Raw genomic sequence first — 18,925 nt, forward strand, 5'->3', positions numbered from 1 at the left:
AAAACATGAAAGTGCTGGAGTTGGGGAGAGTGATTTTCAGGTGCCTTGAAGTCCTACCACAGGCTAATAAATCATCCCAGCTCTGCAGGGGAAAACTTCTACTTTATGCTTAAAACATGCAGAAACAAAAAGCACATGGCCTTCACACCTGTCTGGGCATCACCTGTGGGTGCCAGGCAGCTCCCTGCCTTTTGCAGCCTGACTAACAGCTCCCCTCTCCTCCCACCAAAACAGGATCACAATGAACTCCCCATATTTGGCAGCTCCCTTAATTGAAACCAAACTTGTGTTTCTCTTGTGAACAAACATGGCACAGACGAAAAAGAAAATGTTTTACATTGATTGCCAAGGCGCTAAGTGCCTACAGGTGTTGGAGGAATGTTAATGGCTGGAGGAGAGGAGAAGGGGGTGCCACTCTGCCTCCTGCATTTGGTTCCCATTAAGCCGCCTTCCCCACCATCTCCACACTCACCCCTTCCTCAGCCCTCCAGCAAAAGGCAGCTTTGGTGCACCAGTTATTGTACCCGCTCTCCCGCACCACCATGGGAAGCTGCTCCAACATTAATGAAGAGCAGATGTGCAGAAGAACTGTCCCACTGGCCCCATGATAATGGCCTGGAGACAGCGGCTGCTCTCCACTCTCTCTCTGTCTGGTTTCCTTCTGGAGAGGCTGATGATGTGCACAGAAAGTGAAAGTGGCCCCAGTTTGTCCTGCAAGTGGTTTAGATTATATGTGCTGTGTTGCTAATGAAAATGGCCCATCCCAGCTGGCTGAGCTTGCCTAGCAACAGCATGCTTTGGACACTGGCTGGGGATGGCTTGGGGCATGGCTGGACCCTCAGTACACTCTCCTCTCCTAGGTTAGCCTGTTTACAGCAGAGATCTCTGAGAAGGTGACATCCTCCCACAGTGATCCAACACAGAAGGAGTTAAAAACTTCTCAGGAGATACAAGACTCCTCCACAGAGGCTACAGCACTTCTCCAGGAACTCTCTTAGAGAGGCCAAAACTTCCCGCCTTAGCACCAGGAAGCATTACAATCTCTCCGTGCACACAGTGCGATGCAGTCTCATGACAGTGAGCAGAGAAGTAAAAGATGAGAACCCTGCCACAAAACTCTGCCTAAAAAGGCCTGATTCTGTGGGCAACCTGCCTGAGCAGAACATGATGGTCTTGATGCCATTCATCCCTTGGAGGCTATGTTGCAGAAATTATCTGAGCTAGAGCACTGGCTAGATGCTAGAACATGTTTATCTCATTGCAAAAGCACTTGGCTAAGTGATTCATAGAGGGCACATGCTTTCAAGCAGGGGTATCAGTAATAAAAGCAGGGAGGACAGGAAGAGAAGTTGCTTTGAAATAAGCATAACTCCAAGACCACACATTTCCAAAGCAGAATCTGCCAGACTCAAAATGAAACACAAAATAACTTCACAGCAATTTAAGAAAGGAATTTTTGATGGATGGCCAGACAGAATAAGCCCGGGCACCTCCAAGCACACAGATTTATCTGTGTACCAGGCTGTGGCTGCTGCGGCTCATGGAATTCAATGAACTGGACACTGTCTTGTATCACCACACAGCACAGGGCCACAAATACAAAGCAAAATCCCAACAGTCAGGTGCATAAAGGGACATGTGCAGATGAAGTTCAAGATGTCCTGTTCTGGTCACACCTGAATGCTACTATCAAAGAGAAGTTATTCAAGGCTGAAATCTGCAGCAAATGCAAAGAACAGGGTGTGCCCGGATTGTGTAAACAGGCTGCAACAGGAGAAATGTAACAGGCCGATACCTGGCATGATTTTAGAGGGTTTTTTCACTATTAAATTAAAGCCACACAAAGGACTAACTAATTAAATGCACATAAACTCTAACAGAGACCATGGGAGTGAGGGGCTCCTGACCCCAGCCTTGGCCGGGAAGCATAACTCAAAGTAACACTGATACAGCAACAGGGCTCAGACCATGATATAAAGACCAAGCTCTCCAAAGCCCTCCTGCACATCACCTCTGCTTTGGACCGCTGAGTAGAGACTGCATACACTGCTGCAAGGTTCACGCTCGTGGTGGTGAGAATAATCGTTAATGGGATATCTTTTTAGGAAAGGCCTACCCAGGGAATACAGGCCTTTTAGAAGTCTGGCCTGGGTGTACTCCCTTCTCCAGTTGAAGGGAATTGTTAGCTGGTGGGGTGCTGTGGGCGAAACTGCAGACTACTCATTTTCCCTCTGTCCCAAAGGAGCCAGGCCGGGACAATCTGGAACTTAACTACAGTAAAAGCTGCCTTAGACGGCACCTTACAAGCCGGCATGCTCTATTAACCGGCATGCCGGCTTGTAAGGAAAAAGCGAAACCGGAAGTGCCCACCACGGCACTTCCAGTTTCGCCAAGCCCCCACAGCCTGGGGCACAGCAGCCTGCGCAGGGCCTACCTCCCTGTCCGGTGGGGCCCACGGGAGGGTCGACGGTGCGGCGGGAGAGGCAGCGACGTCCCGCACACCGCAGGAGAGGCAGCGCCCCGAACAGGCAAAGACACCTGTTCGGGCCTCTCAGTTAACCATCATATTTTGTTACCCGGCACCCCGCCTTCCCCATGGGAGCTGGATAACAAAGCTTTTGCTCTAGAGATGTGTTATTATTTACATAAATAGATAAAAACAGGCATAAATATAAACATATGTACAGCTATATGTGTATAACAGTATATATTCAGATGTATATAACTATAAACCTTATTCTCTACAATGGGTCACCACCACCGGGGTTTTAGGTAAGTGACAGGTAAACACAGGTAAGTAACAGCAAGGGTTATAGACTCTATTAAACTACCAATACACAAATACAGAAGTACACAAAATATAAGGCTCAATATTACAACATATAGGTCGCTCACCTTCAAAATATAAGACACATCAACATCAGTTAACTTTAACCTCTTAAGCCCCTTCCCCCAAACCCCAAAAAGTGGCCCACTGGGGCATTGGCTACACTCCAGTAACCAGTGGGAGGGGAAATCCTCAGTGCTGTCCAGGTTGCACTGTGACCTTCAGGGCCAGGCCCAGAGGGAGAGACTTTAGACCCAGGAAGCCCTCCCTCACTTAGGCTTCCCCTGCAGCCTCACAACCCGGGGCAACTTTCCCCTCCCATGTGGGAATCCCCTTTCCTGGGTAACTCACAGCTCCAAGGTCCTGGGTGGGTGATCTGCATCTCCTGGCTGGCAAGCTAGCACCCCTCCTGCTGAGACCCAGCTGCCTCTGCTTCTTCTGGCCCGCCGGCCTGCGCGGGGCCCTGCGCACCCAAAGCTCGGCCTTCTGCTAACGGGTTGGAGGCCCGGGCTGCCTTCCGCGCAGCGTCGTCTGCACCGACCTGCTGGCCCAGAGTCAGCAGCTGTAGACCCGAGCCACCTCAAGTGGCTCCCAGGGTCTCTCACTCTCCGTGCAGCACCTCCTGCACCAAGTTTCCAGTCTTGTGCCAGGGAGTGGGGACCTGAGCCGCCACGAGCGACTCCCAGGGTCCTCCTCTGTGCACCGTGTCCCTGGCTGCATGGGCCACCTCGCGCAGCTCCCAGGGTCTGGACCAAGAGCCTGGTTGCTGGAGCCATCTGCTGCTTCCCGCCGCTGCTGGAAGATTTCAGGGGCTCTTGTAGGCTACTACTTCGCCCTGCTGAGCAGCTCTCCTCAGCTCTTCTAAGCCCCGCTCTTCCCTTCATCCCTCAACACGTCTGCCGTGTGCTGGGCACGCAGCTCCTTTTATTCTCTTCAGAGGCTCTGCCCCCCAAGGTCAGCCGGATGGGCAGAGTGTGGTCTCGAACCAGGTTGCGCCAAGGAGGGGCAAGGCAAAGCCCCCCCAATGGCTACCCGATTGGTGGATGGGCTCCACCAATTACAAAAAAGATTTTCCAAGCCTGAGTCGCGCCGGGCTGTATCTGTAAGTCCACCGGAGAAGAAGGGTGCTCCAAGGGGAACGGGGTGGAGAGGAGCTTGATGGACAGAGTCAGGAAGAGGTTCTTTCTCTACCAGGAAGGGTACATAAAAGGATCCATGGGGACAAAGGGAAGCAGAGGGAAATGAAGGGCCCATGGAGGAGCAAAAAGACACAGAGGTAGAGACATCCAGTGAGAGTAGTTTGTGTAGGGCCATGAAGTCAGAGGCATAGATTGGACCTGATGTTGAAGGCAAAGGTAAGACAGTGGAGCAACCTGATGATGTGGCAGTGCCTGGGCTCCAAGCCATGGGCATGGAAAATGAAGCCCTGAAGCTCCATTCTGGATAAGCTGCAGTGACTTGGGGGCACTGTGGCTGGCGGGTAGCAAGGAATAGGGTTGACCTGGAGGTGGGGTCCAGGAATTGCTGACAAGATAAACAGCTTCAACGTGGGTCACCGAATCTGATTCCCCACACGAAACCTCGTGGAGGGAGCTACAAGCTCATCACCTCAGGGGAGGCCACTACACTCAGGGGCGTCTCGCTGAAAAACAGAGAAAGCCCTTTGCTCCTGAAACTCCCAGGTTGAGTCAGAGGGTCCAGGTGCATTAGGCATTTGGGGGCATCTGGGCTGACAACTCATTGGCAAGTAAGCGCTCTCTTTTGAGCCCCCCTTCAGGTAGTCGAAGGCTGCTATTAAATCTCCCCTCAGTCTTCTTTTCTCTAAACTAAATAAGCCCAGTTCCCTCAGCCTCTCCTCAGAAATCGTGGGCCCCAGCCCCCTAAACCTTTTTCTTGCCCTCTGCTGGATTGTTTCCAATTTGTCCACATCCTTTCTGTAGTGCGGTGGGGGGGTGCAAAACTGAACACAGTGCTCCAGATGTGATGGTCCTTCCTACACCATTGATCCTTCTCCTTCCTATACTATTCACACCAAACTACTGCTGAGCAGAAAATGGTGTCCCTTCCTGGGAAAGCCTGTGTAACTTCACAAATGTCCCCATCTCACCTTTCACAGTTTTTCATGAAAAGTGAGAGACAGACCCTACAATTGGCCGGAGCCTGCCGGTCAGGCACTCACTTCAGATGTGGCAGAATGGCAGACAAGGCCTGCCAGCGCCCTAACCACCTTGCCATGGAAGACAGAGTTAAGGCTCCTGCCTGACTCAAGTAAAGCAGGGGCTTTGTCCAGTGCAATCCACCATTGGGGTAAGTGGTGCAACAACTGGTGTGGTGGCTACTGGAGCAAAGGAAACAGCGTCTCTCCCTTATTTTAAGCAGAAAGTCTACACTCAGCCTAAGGAATGCTTACCAATGAGTTGCTCAAATCCAGTGGAAAAAACAGGTAAAACTACACTGGTGTAAATGACACCAATTTAGGTGACAGCGCTCTGCCGCTTATCACAAGGCAAACACGCCATTATCTGCCCCCACATAATGTCAAGGCACAGTAATAAGACCTACTGGATGTATGTAACCCGGGAAAGCTATATATCGTCTGCTCTGGATCTCAGAGGTATTTACGTTAGTATATAGAACCAGTGTAAGTTCCAGCTGTTTGAGCCATACAATAGGGATGGGGGCATGAGGTGGGTGGATATTAAAATAGGCACTTCCCAGGCCATGGCTGAAGAATTAAGGCACCCGCAAAAATTAAGGTGCAAGAACATTGCCCAGGAAAAACAGGGTGGCCATAAGGTGTGAGGCGCTGGCTTACTGTTTGAGAGCATGGCTTTTTCTAGTGGCTGGGCTATTCAGTGACTGTAGCTGATTAGGAAGCTTCCACTTAAAATTGCTGATTCAACAAAGTTGAAACTCTTTACAGGGTTGTTCCAGTTTCATTGAAACTGCATTTTGGGAGTTGGACCAAATAATGACTCTTAAGGTCCCTTTCAGCCCTATGATATGCTCCTTTAATTCTACACATCAGTAAGCAAGGTTTACACCTTACCAATAAGCAAGGTTTTATCCTCAGCCCCATGCCTACAGTTGAGGCTACTAGAAAGCTTGGGTCTTCTGTGGGTTTACTCAGGTGTCACTGACTGGATTTCATGGGTTCTGTGGTCTGATAGGACTGCCCTGGTCACTGTGTTTGATTTCCTGGATAGCACAGGCCATGGGACTTCCTGTTGAATTGGAGCATCTCTCTGAGCAGGACATCCCATCTTGATCTAAAAATTACCAGCAATGGAGAAATTCGTCACAGATTTGGCAAGAAGTTCTAAGGGTTAATATGAAAACCATGTACTTTATTTCTATTTTGTACTTCTATTTGGCCAGCATTAACTTCCAGCCATTGGACTGTTACACCATTGCTTACTAGGTGGAAGAGCCCAGTGGTAAATATAATGAACTCTATTTAGATTGAGCTATAGTATCTGATATCATAAGGCATGTTTTCCAATCTTTTAATCATTCTATTTGCCCTTGTCTGAACCTTCCCTTATTTATTGGCTTCCTCCTTGCACACCAGAACAGAACACCCTGTTTCAGTAGTGGATAAATGCAAAAAGAGTAGAACCTCCCTGTTTCTACTCAGTGGGCATGCAGTAAAGCATCACCACAAGGGCACGGTGGATTAATTATGCCCTCAGATAGTACTGTTGGGGACAGTGCTATCTTACAGTGCAGTTTCTTACTGTACCAAAGCACATGTGCAGATGGTGATCAGGGCTGGCTGGGGCACAAGGGTTCAAAGGTTCAGAGGCTGCCTACCACCCACCCCCACACTTGAGCATCCTCATGCCCCAGCCATCCTCTCTGCTGCCTGCCCCTCCTGGAGCCTGGGGCTGACCTGGAGAGCCCCCAGCCAGCCCAGGGCTGCTCTACCCAGGCTAAAACTGCTGCAGTCCTGAACACAGCATCTACACGTGCGCTGAGGAACACAGCAGCCTGAGCATCTACACATGCCCTTAAGGCACCACGATAAACTCTGGTGCAAACTGCACCAGAATTTATCGCATCTCCTTAATGGCACATAGCTGCACCCATTATTCAGGAAGTCCCATGGCCTGTGCTATCCAGGAAATCAAACACAATGACCAGAATCTCTTTTGTCATTTGGCCCCAGTGTCTAAAATCTCAGTAAACTATAGTACCGAGGATGCACAAGAAGGAATAGGCACTGGCTCCTTTTCCCTGAGCAAAGTCTGTTTTGCTGGGCAATCAGGAGAAAAAAAGCAACAGACACTCTTTTGGTTGCTAAAATCAGCATGTCTGACTGAGAGTCAGAGGGACAGAATGAGCAATGCTATTTCTACATAGTCACTTTTCAGAGCACAACAGCATTTTACCGAGAAACCATTTATTTATAGCCTAATGGTCCCCCAACTGTGGGCCATGGGCCACAACTGGCCACAAGGCTACGGTGAGTGGTCCATAGATTACAGGGTTCATATTGGTACATTAGTCTGGAACCACCAAGAGAGACAGACTCTCAAAGCCTTGTACTTGCCTGGTCTATAATAGATGGAAAGTGATATAAAGACTGGCTCTTTATGTGCATGTGCCTGTGTGCATGTTGCATTTTTAGCTGTAGGACTGAGAGGGCGCTGACTAGACAATGACCTCTGTTTTTGGCTTTGACAGCTAAAGAGACCTTCATGTGTGCCAGCTGCCTGGGATAGGCCTGTGATTTGTCTGGTAACTGCATCTGTTTATTACAGAAAGGGCCTGGATCCAAACTATGCAGCTTTCCCTTATCTCTCTGATAAGGCTGAACTGAAACCCAGCATCCCACCCAACCCAGGTAAACTCAGATGAGTCTGACCTGGACCCTACCTCTGCAGTGATGCTGGTGATGTGTATGAAATAAATGACAGTCAGCTGTGCTTTAAGGCCTGGCCTGACTTCACCTGGCAGGGTCCTCAAACTCCTTAAGTCCACTTGGAAACTAGCCCAGAAAGCACACAGGTATTTTAATGAGCTGATGGAGTCAATCCACAAACAAGGAATATAAAACAGCCAGAATTTGCCCTGTGACCTCCACTAATGACCTGTTTATTGCCAAACCAGCAGTATGCGATATAAGAAAATTTCCAAGTGTCACTAGCTAGAAAAGTCTTGGTAAATAGCACCATATAAACATTAAATCTGACATCAGCCAAACAGAAATGGCCCAGTGCAAGTTCTGGTAGCCTGGCCACCTTTGTGCAAGGAGTGAGATGCAAAGCCAGCATAGTGGCTCTGACTTATCCCCAGTGTGGGTCTGCTTAATATCTCTTCTTTTACTACCTGTACTGTACAGCACAACTGATGAGTGGTATCTGCCATGTAGGGGTGGCCAACCTGCAGCATGTGTGCCACAAGTGACATGGGCAGCCTCTGTGTGTGGCACATGGCAGAGCAGGGAGAGGACAGGCAGCACAGGGACAGATAGGGCAGGAAGCAGAAAGCACAGTAGCAGATCAGGCTCAGAGCACAGGGCAGGGAGCAGAAAGCAGAGCAGTAGATTGTGCAGGGGGGTTAAAGCAGCACTCAGGGAGGGTGAAAAGGTACTCTGTGGCACACCTGCCACAAAGATTGCCCTTCTGCTGCCTTAGACCAAGGATTTATAAGTAGCACAGAGGCAGTTGTAGTCCTTAGTAGGGAGTCGCAGCTGTGGAATGACTGCAGGGTTTGGCCCATAGGACAAGTGAAGGAATGGCTTTGGATATTATGGTGATGGGAAGGCATCTGAGTAAACCAAACTGCTCTTTCACACCTAAGTGTCCTGAGCCAAATGATGACTTTCGTTCAAATCCAACTCGACCCAGATTTACACTAGCCCCACAGAGATGGAAGCCTCTACCACCTATTTCCAGCCGCCTGAACTAGCCCATCCTCTTTTGGGGGGGCTTATCACTGTGCTTCCTGTTTTGCTGTTGAGGAAGAACACTGTGCTTTTATTTACTTCCATTACTTAAGGACTGAACATGTCTAATTTGTAGCTTTCCACAGGTTTTAAATCCTTCCCATCTGACTCCCCTGAACAGCAGCCAGGGGAATCTCCCATCTCAGTGCCATTGTTGCAAAATATTTATATTAAATTGCAAGCGCAGCCAAAGCACGATGACAGCAGGGCTCCTGCTGATTACAGCATCACAGCTTCCCAGCCTGGAACACGCTGTACATTTATGGTGTTGACTAGCACCAAAGTGCAGGTCTGATTCGAAAGAGAGATAACAGTAGGGAGGCGAGACTGAACTGAGGCTGTGGTATTTGACACCAGCCCAGAGAAAGGCTGGATGACAAGGCTAGGGGATAAGCAGACCTCAGATTTTGCAGTTCGTATGTGCCTGATGTAACCCTCCATGCACCCCGGTTATCACGTACGTGGATCAAATCCAGATCCTACTGTAATGAATAGATTTTATCTTCAAGAAGACTAGCAGAAAGGCCTATAGAGAGAGGACAGAATATGACACCTTGGGAGAGAGGGCAGAATCAGCACTGGAAATGCCTGCAGCCTTGAGACTGGTATGGGTTGAACGCTCAATAGTTTCCAACTGAAGGGCCCATTTTCAGGATACTGGAGCAGAGGAGGAGAGTAGACTTTTACAGTGAACTCCAGCTAAAGGATATTATTACCATGATAGCAAAAAGGGAGCAGACCTGGTAAATGGAGAAGCTTTCAGTGTACCACATCCAAATGCAGAGCCAGCCCAAGGACAGCAGTGCCCCCAGTATGTTGACCTGAGGCAAGCCTGAGCTTGAAATACAGCCCTGGTGTGCTTGGAGGGAGGGGTCAACAAACCAGGTCTGATTATACATGGACCAACGAGTCTTTGCCCAAACGTTGCTGAAAAGCCGGAAGAAATCAGGCAAACCAGCTGGGACCAAAGCTGGTCTCCTGGGCCTGAGATGGAGAGCTGAAAGTTTCCTTGTTCACTTTGCAGTCCACTTCCTGCCAGGATCACCTTAAAACAGCAAAGTAAAGACAGCAAAGCAAACCAAGGCTGGGCTAGAACAGGATGGACAGTCAAGACTTAATCTGGAAGCAGGAGGTTACGCAGTGCGGGGAAGCCCTAAAATCACCCTTCACTTCAGACAGACACGTTCCACGTCCAAGGCACCTATGCAGACTGAGGTGTGTTCCCAAATGCACCTCGGTCCCCTCATTCTTCAGGAAGAGGGATGGCTTCATGCTTAATAGTCTCTGTTCTGCTAAAGTATTGCTGCGTGACCTTTGGTGTGTCACTAAATACTTCCTGTGCCTCATTTTCCCATCTTTCATTATTATTACTATTTGTAGTGGCACCAAGAAGTCCTCTTCAGGGATTGGGGCTGCAGCATTGGGTTTTATACAGTTCTTGCCCCAAACAGCCTCATTATTTCCGTTTTTCATCTCTCCCTTTTGAGTGCCTCTTGTTTCTATCTTACAGAATATTTGTGAAAATGAATCCTTTTTATACAGCAGAAAGAGCTATTTCAACTGCATTCTAGATAGGACAGAAATTATGGATAATCTGGTCTATTAAAAAAGGGTAAATGAGATAAAATCCCCAATATTGTTGCTTTTGGATTGGAAGCTGTGGGGGGTGAGGGGAAAACTTCTGCGAACTGCTAATCTGCTCAACAGCTGGTCTTGATCTCTCCAAAAAAGGGCAAAAAAATACCTGAAAAACATATCTCTGTTTCCAGAAAATATAAGCAGCTCATTAGTTACTTTGCAGAACTTGTCTTTTATAGGAGTCGATACAGCCTAGGCTGAGGCTAGAGGGGGAAAATCTGTCAAAATGTTTTAAAATGTCACTCTAAGTGGGACCTTTCTTCCAAGCCTGTCAAAACAAGAGGCCTGAACCTTTCATACAATGGGCCTCTATGAAGACAGGTTCATAACCAAGAGCCACTTTTCAGTCATGTCAGGGTGAAGTGATTGCACTAACGAGTCAAGGGCTATAATGAGGGGAGAGACAGCTGTCAGGAGCCCAAACTGGCCCTAAGTCCACATTAATGAGACTTCACATGGAGAAGTCGTCTCTTTCAGGAAGGCCAGGATCTGAGGAACAGCTGGAGCCCTGCAGTCATTGGTGCTGTTTATTAGGGGACAAAGAAAAGAACTTTGCTCCAAGTGTTTAAGGTCAAACTCAAGGTATCCCCAGGAGACAGCAGGAGAATTTATGAAGTGGTGGACAACTGGTTCAACAGGAGTTCTTGCTCCCCAGCCGAGCGCCATGATCTGCCCGCTGCCCAGCTATCGGGTTAGCATTCTGCCTTGCCACACAGACACTCTGGATTCGTGATCATTTCCCTGTATTTGTCTATATCAAAGCTGTTGGGATCTGCTGCTTTGGAGTTGAAATACCAGCATAATTCCCAATGCCTGGCAGGCCCTGCTAATCAGCTAACCAGCATTAAAACTGCCACTTCCTGTGCTAACCCTATTAGCTCCTTGAAATCCCTTTGCTGTTCACAGGCAGGTAATATTTCCTCCAGAAATTAGTTGCTTCAAGATCAATTTGATTATTTGGCCCTTAAAAAAAGAACAAAAGGCCCCATTCTGTTTGGATAGTGGCTGTGGCAAAAAGCATCCTGTCAGGATAAACAACACTTATTTAGGGAAACTGAGTCATGGGTACAGAGTGACTTGACTTGCCCTAAGCCACAGAGCAGGCTAGTGGCAGAGCAAGGACCAGAGCTCCAGTCTCATCACTCTGAGTGCTTATACACATGCAATGAGTTTGCTCCGACACACTGTAATTACAGCGCAGTGGACCACACTCAATTAATCCAGCCTGCTGGAGCATGGTAATTACTGCACTCCAGCAGACTCCAGCGTCACATGTACCAGCATCCCTATGCTGAAAAATGAGTGGACCAACATTTTTCAGCATGGGGATGCTGATACATGTAATGCTTCAGGCATTTTAATTAGAGGAGCTCTCGGCAGTGCTCTAATTAAAGCATACCCTGCCCCCCACCCCACTCCCAGAGCACATGTATAAATGCTTCTTAGTTCAAATTGCCACCTCCAGCTCATTTCACCACCAGTGCCCCATCCCAGCCTCAGCTCTGTTCCTCCTATATTTCTAACAGCTCTATACCCCGCTCTTCCTTCCCAGGCCACATTATAGAAAGCACTGCTCACAGGACACATCTGGAGCAGCTACTCCCCATTCCCCTCTTTGAGAAGGTGTCAGGTACTAGACAAGGAAGAGAAGTCTTCCTGCATCCTACAGCAGCCCTCACTGGCTGCTCTTCCTTAACAGGTGGGAAATGGGCGCAACCAAGCGGAGGGGGCTCCTTCAGGATCAGCTGAAATATGCTCGGTGGATGGTGCTTTTCCTATCCTCTCACATGCCTGAGAAAGGAAAACAGATTCTAAGCAGAAGGCAGGCAGGGGGCATTAATAACTTGCTAAGTGTTCAGCAGCAAATAACTATCCACCCAAAGCAAGTAGGAAACAGAAAATCCTCTGCAGAGGTAAGTGCAGTGATGATCAGGTTCAATAAGCATAAGCCTACACAATGGAAAGCACTAAACAACAAACTTTAATTGTGGAGCAACAGACAACCTCTGCAGACCCTTTGTCTCTAACTAGCAGCTACTCCCTGAGGGACCATCTCCCAATTCCCAACTCTTTTAAATTATGGATTGTCTCTAAATTATAACATTTACCACTACAGTATGATTCTTCTTTGCTGTCTCCTGACACCAAGCTATACACACACACAGTGCTTCCAGTGAATGTTTCTTTCAACAGGACATGAATGGAGGAATTTGACGAAGGCCAACATGTCCACTGAAATTTGTTTAAAAATTTCATTTGTTTGAAAAATGACCATTCCTGCCAGGAATCTTTCCATCTCCGATTCCTCTGTGAAAAAAACATGCACACATTCTGTAGCACAGAGGGGCTTGAAAGGAAAACTGAGTATAGAAGGGAGAAGTAACCAACAAGGAGGTCTCAAACTGGCTAAATCTCCTTGTGGCCCAAATGGAAACTTCTTGGCACCTACTTAAGGGGTCCCCACACTCCCACGGCCTGGGATGGCTGGTGTAGCTGGGGGAAAGGGAAATCTAGCTACAGTGGGACAATACCTAAGAACAACGCATGGCAGTCTCATATAGGGGAACTGCACTGTGTCCAAGCAGAGCTCCTTAACAATAAAACCTAACTTGTTCATGGATCATAGAAAAGTAAGGCTGGAAGGGACCTCAAAAGCAAGTCCAGCCACTTGCTCAAGGCAGAATCATTCCCAACTAACCCCTCCCAGCCAAGTGTCTGTCCAACCTGCGTTTGAAAATTTCAAAGGATGGATATTCCACAACTTCTCTAGGCAGCCTGCCCAATGCTTGACCACCCTCATCGTCAGAAAGTTCTTTCTGATCTCCAACCTAAATTTCCTCTGCGACAGCTTGAAGCAATGGCTCCTAGTCCTGTGCCCTTAGGCCACAGAGAAAAGCACAGGTTCATCCTCTTTATAATTACCTTTCAGATATTTGGAGGCTGTTATCATATCCCTTCCTCAGTTTCTCTTCTCCAGACTAAATAATCCTAGTTTGTTCAGTCTTTTCTCATAAGGCATGCTTCCAAGGCCCGTAATCATTTTTGTCACTCTACACTGGACACTTTCCAACCTGTCCACTTCTTTCTTGAACTGCAGGGCCCAAAACTGGGTACAGTACTTCACATGAGGCCTCATAACTGCTGCATAGAGTGGAAGAATCACTTAACTTGATATGCAAGTGACACTTCTGTTAATACAGTATTCTGTTGGCTTTTTTTGCAACAAGAGCATGCTATCAGCTCCAGAGGCAACGCGTAGGGGGTACACGCAGGTGCACATGCATGCCCTGAGCGTGGCGGTGCACCCCCTGCAGGCGGTCGCCACTTGCCACCCCACCACCAACACTGCTGGTGGCATTTGTGGGCAGTCTGTGATCCCCGCTGGCTGCTGCCGACCCTCCCAGCAGCGGCTGCAGGTGGTTGCCAACCCCTGGTCAGCACTCACCACCCTTCCAGCAGCATCTCTGGGAGCTTCCCCACTCACCTCTGCCACAGTCCTGTTGCCACTGCCATGCTCCCGCCACCACCGTGCCCTCCCCCAGCCACCAAGGGCATGTGCCATTCCTAATTGGCTCATATTCAGCTTATGGCCTACCATAACTCCCAGATCCTTTTCTGCTGAAGCCTAGTCAGTCACTCCCCAGGCTATATTTGTACATGCAATTATTCTGTTTCAAATGCAAGAATTTGCATTTGTCCTCATTAAACTTTCATCTGCTTGATTGCAGACTATTTCTTTAGTCTATCCAGGTCATTTTGGATCTTAGCTCTAACCTCAAGAGTATCTGCCATTCCGCCCAACTTGGCGCCATCCTCAAATTTGCTAAGTGTGCACTCAGTCCAATCATCCAAATTATTAATGATTATATGGAGCCTCTCAGAAGAGCAATCAGGAGGGACCAGAAGCTGAGGTGGTTCTGTGAAGGTTTCCACTGATGGGTTTTCACTGTAATATTTCTGCCCGTCATGATATACTCAGGATATATTTCTCCGCTCCTGAAAACAGGCCCATGGCCCCAGCCTGCACATTAGATACATTATCCAGCAAGCTTCTGTAACTTGTCCCAAGTTGCAGCTCTGCAAGGCAACTCTCTTGTGCAGGTGCTGAGCCTTTGCCACACATTGAACCTGAGTGCACAAAGGGAACATATATTTTTCCAGTTGGAAGGCAATGTGCTGCTATGATATAACAAGCTTGGAAAATAAGGGCTTATTGAATGTGTTAACATGGGTCCAAAGGACAAGGAGCTGGGCTGGGAATAGAATTCCAGGGATTTCGCTTTATATTTTGTAACAGTTTCTATGGCTTATTGTTTCCAGGCAGCTCACTTCACAGTCAGCAGCCTCCAAGCTGGGCAAATGAAGGACCGGAGCCATGTCCTGGCCTGGCTGGGGGACTTCACATGCCATCTCTGGGGCCACACTGGTGAAAGAAGCACTGCAAGTCCCTCTTGTTTTTTCAAACCCGTGTGAGGTTGAAAGGTTGAGCAAACACTTTTGAAGTGAGTAGCTTGACCTGCCTTCCCCGACACCAGGCTTAGAGATCTGGGATCCCTTTGCTGTAATTATAGACTACGAGCCTCTCACCACAGATAGCTTGTGCTGGATTTTTGTTGTTGTAAAAATTACCTCTCTGTACTTTACATTGATTTCTGAAACCCAGCCCTGGGGCAGGGTGCTGGCTGGAGACTCCAGAGCCAGATGCCTTCTGTGTAGAGAAACATCATGTTATTTATGAGCAGCAGTGCCACTGCACTACCCCTCTGACCTGCCACTGACTTGGCTGTTACAACCGCTCTTTGAAGATAATTCACTTTCCAGAACCCGTTCTGTCCTTGACCTTTACTGTGACTCCTAGCACAAGGTCAATTCATGCCACACTTAGATTGACGTTTCAGTGACATGCACACAGGACTGGGCAGAGGACAGTCAATTCACATCATGTCATTCTATCAGAAAGGGATGGCCATTCATAAGCTATTTTTATGAGGCCTGGCAAAATGTGGCCTCAGTTGGCCTTTAAGTGTTCCACAGGATAAATGTGCCTTATTAATATTATTATTATATTATATTTAATTTATTTCTGATTTTTTTTCAGAAGGTTTCAGCTGTCTTTATATTTTCTTGAGGGGCCTTTATCAGATAGCTGGTACCTGTTTGGGAGATATTAGTATTGATAATAATATAACAACTAGAACACTATCCTCCCTATGGACCTTGAAAAGCCACATTAAATCCCTCAAGCTTACTCAGTGCACTTCATCAAAGATCAGCAGAAACCTAGAAGAAGCGCTGCATACGGCATAATATAAATTCAGCCATGGCCTCAAACAGCTGTCTTGAACTAAAGGATAGGGACAATGGAAAGTCAGATTTTGTCACAATATGCACTGCTAATTCAAGATATTCACATGAAAGCAAACATTCTCTGACAGTGGTATAAAACCTTTCTGCTGACTACACTGGCCTTGTGTCCCTTAGGGGACAAAACAAAGTGACACACTTCTTCCCGACACTGGGGATGAGCTGAGATTGCCAGATACATGAAAGAGGTTATTCAATGGTGGCAAAACAATATTCTCACCTATTTTCAGCTGTTTAGGGGTGATACGTGGTGACTCAGCTGGATTCTGAGAAGACACCATTCTCACAGTATTCAGACTTCTTGAATAAAAGAAGGGTGTTCTAACTGAGCTTCCTAGTGGATAATGATGATCACCAATGGTTGTTAATGAGGACATAGTTGAGTGCAAGCCTATTGAATCTACAATCTGTATCAGATTGGCTTGTCAATCTTCAGTTGATGGAACAGTGAATCAAGTATTGTGTCAGTGACAGCCTTTCCCAAAGTCACCTCCTGTTCCCCAGAGCCCTGCCTGGAATTCCTGGCTATGGTGCATCATGGGATATGAAGCCCAGCTGCCAGCTCAGTGCCTTCTGGGGAATGGAAACATGGGGGCTAGGGACAGAAGTTACACATAAACTGCTTTAAGTGATCAGAAAGTGGTTTAAACCTGTAATACAACAGAAGTTCAGTGCACATAAGCCAGTTTCAAAATGGCTGAAACTGGTTTAAGATAAACCTGGTTGAATGTAGTATCAGACTTAACTGATTTGGTTTAAACTGGTTTATGAAACTTCTGTCCTAGACCCCTTCCTGGTTCAAGTTAAATCAGAGTCCCTCAACAGCCGAGATCATGATTTCCAGCCCTGGGCAGGGCTGTGCTATCAGTTCCAGCAGATAACAGTTGTGGGGGAGGTGGGAAGAGGCCAGGACTACCCCCCCCCCAACAAGCAAATCCCAGCTGGGGTCTGGGGGCAGGGAGGAGAGTTAAACTTCCCTTCCCCCAAGTGCAGAGCTGACCTGCCCTGCTAAAAACTTAGTGCTGGCTGCAACTGTGGACTATAAATCCCAGAGGCCCTAGAAGTCGAAAGAAGTGATGAGCAACCCAGAAGAGTTCTGCTGCTATGATTATGGACTGTAAATCCCAGAGACCTCGGGGGCAGCAGGAAAAAGAAGTAAACACACAACACATGCTGGCTATGTACAGGACAGCCATATTCTAGCCCTACTTCTGGCCTGAGCCACTGCAGGCATACAGCTGCATTTTCTGAATCAAAAGTGAATGTCTGTCCAGTTGCTTCTCAGTTTAATCCCTGCATTTTAGACTAACCTCCAAAGAATGAATTGATTCAGCCTCTGTACTCAGCCAGGGTGACCAAACTTCAGCTCCAAGAGGACTAGTAAAAGCAGTCTCAAGATGTTTCTGGAGCTGACCCTTCCCAAACTTTTGGGGTAGTCAAATCAAGGTTTTTGCCCGTATCCCTGCCCTGCTACAAATGCTATTTGTCCAGCTTGGGAAGGCAAATGAATTAAATACTGCTCCAGCTTCTAGTCTCTCCAGGGTATTAATCACAGAAATAGGTGCCTCTCAGATCATTAGTGGTGTCCCTGCCAGTACACCCAGATCCCTGCTCCTGCCTCTTATGTATTTAGTATTAATCCAGTTTTTTGCTTTCATTGCTTGATCAGATGTTCCTCTTTTCAAGTGGATTATTGTCTCTGCAGAACAGCATTAGCCAAATCCTCTCAGTCCCTTTCTACCAGTGGTTTGTTTATTCCATAATCTGATCAGATTCAACCTATCTCATCACAGAAATCCCCACCCTCTCCCTTTGTCGGACAGAGACTCCAGCAAGCCAAACAACCCCCCTTTTGTGTCTGTTTCTCAGGCTAATCCATGAAGCTCTGCTTTGTATTGCTGTCCTGATTCTCACCAGCCATTTCTCATAAACTTGCATTACCAGAAGAGATGCACTACCATGGCTCATCTTGCCATGAGGGGAAGATCTGTCACTATAGACAATAAAACCAACCCAGTGTCCATCCCATACAGCAGGCTGGAAGAAATGTCCCTGATGCAGAATGCAGTGTTGTCTTGCTTAGGTCCTATTACGAACTTGATACACAAGGCTTAAGAAGAGCCCATTACTGTGGGACTTGGAAGGTACAATGGAAGGAGAGGCCCAAACATATCTAACAACCTAAACTGAAACATCCTTGGGTTCCAGCTCATGGCTGCTGTGTTGGGACATAGTAATTATCACCATTGTTCCACTTATAATTTGCCAGACGGCTGCAGCTTAGCTTATCAAAAACTGGCCTGGCCAACGTGGCCCAGTCCCAAGGAGCTACAGGCTGGACTACTGCAAATGCTCCAGTCATTCCAAACTACAACAGCGGCTTCTTCAGAAATGTTGGCAACTTCAACCTCCTCAGACAGCAATAGATCAAACTTCCAGTCTATATATTAGGAATCTTAGAGGCCCCCGGTAAACCACAGAATAGTCTTCATTTACAGAGGTGACCTCCCTTGATGGGTACAATCCTCAGGGTCTGTAAAGCCATCAGCCTGGAACACACCATCCAGTAGGAGACCTTCCAGATGGGGAAAAAAAATGAAAGACTTGGATTTTACAGGCATTAGCCCCCTGGGCAGAGAGAGGTAGGAGGATATTATACCGACTACTGGAGAGTAATGGTGGCAGTGTTACGTGCCACAGCTTGGGCTCTCTGTGCTCCAGCTGCTGCTGCTGTGATGCAGGCACAGGTGCAGGCACAGGCCTTATGGCAGGGGCAGGCAATTTTTTTGGGCAGAGGGGCATTTACTGAGTTTTGGCAAGCTGTTGAGGGCCTCATTGGTAGCCTCCGCCTTGACAGATGCCCTGCCCCCTGGTCACCATCCTGTGACCAGAAGTCCTACCCCCTAACCCCTGACCTTTGCCATCAGAATCCCTTCCCTTGAAAATACTCCTTTCAGCAAGGGGTTTTGCCATCTCAGAACCAGGAAAATACCAAATTATATTCTAAAAATCAAACATCTACAACATTCATTAATATGATTTCAAAAAATATTTTTGCCCTGATTTACATGAGTTTGTGTAGTGTACATACAGGTGATTGCACAATAGCTTAAAATGAAGTTTTACACTTCTATATTGTGGGGGGG

At 47.6% G+C, this 18,925-nt stretch overlaps 1 long non-coding RNA gene across 1 annotated transcript in view; it reads right to left on the minus strand.

The window, feature by feature from the left end:
• The window catches only part of LOC109317975, a 30,259-nt gene extending 14,140 nt beyond the window's left edge, over window positions 1–16,119 (minus strand). Inside the window, exon 1 of the long non-coding RNA XR_002103156.1 lies at window positions 16,000–16,119. This is a non-coding gene — a long non-coding RNA (uncharacterized LOC109317975). The remainder of the gene's footprint in view (window positions 1–15,999) is intronic.
• Window positions 16,120–18,925: the final 2,806 nt, after the last annotated feature.

Source organism: Crocodylus porosus, unplaced genomic scaffold (genome assembly GCF_001723895.1).
Source record: "Crocodylus porosus isolate Cpor-Errol unplaced genomic scaffold, CroPor_comp1, whole genome shotgun sequence".
NCBI lineage: Eukaryota > Metazoa > Chordata > Crocodylia > Crocodylidae > Crocodylus > Crocodylus porosus.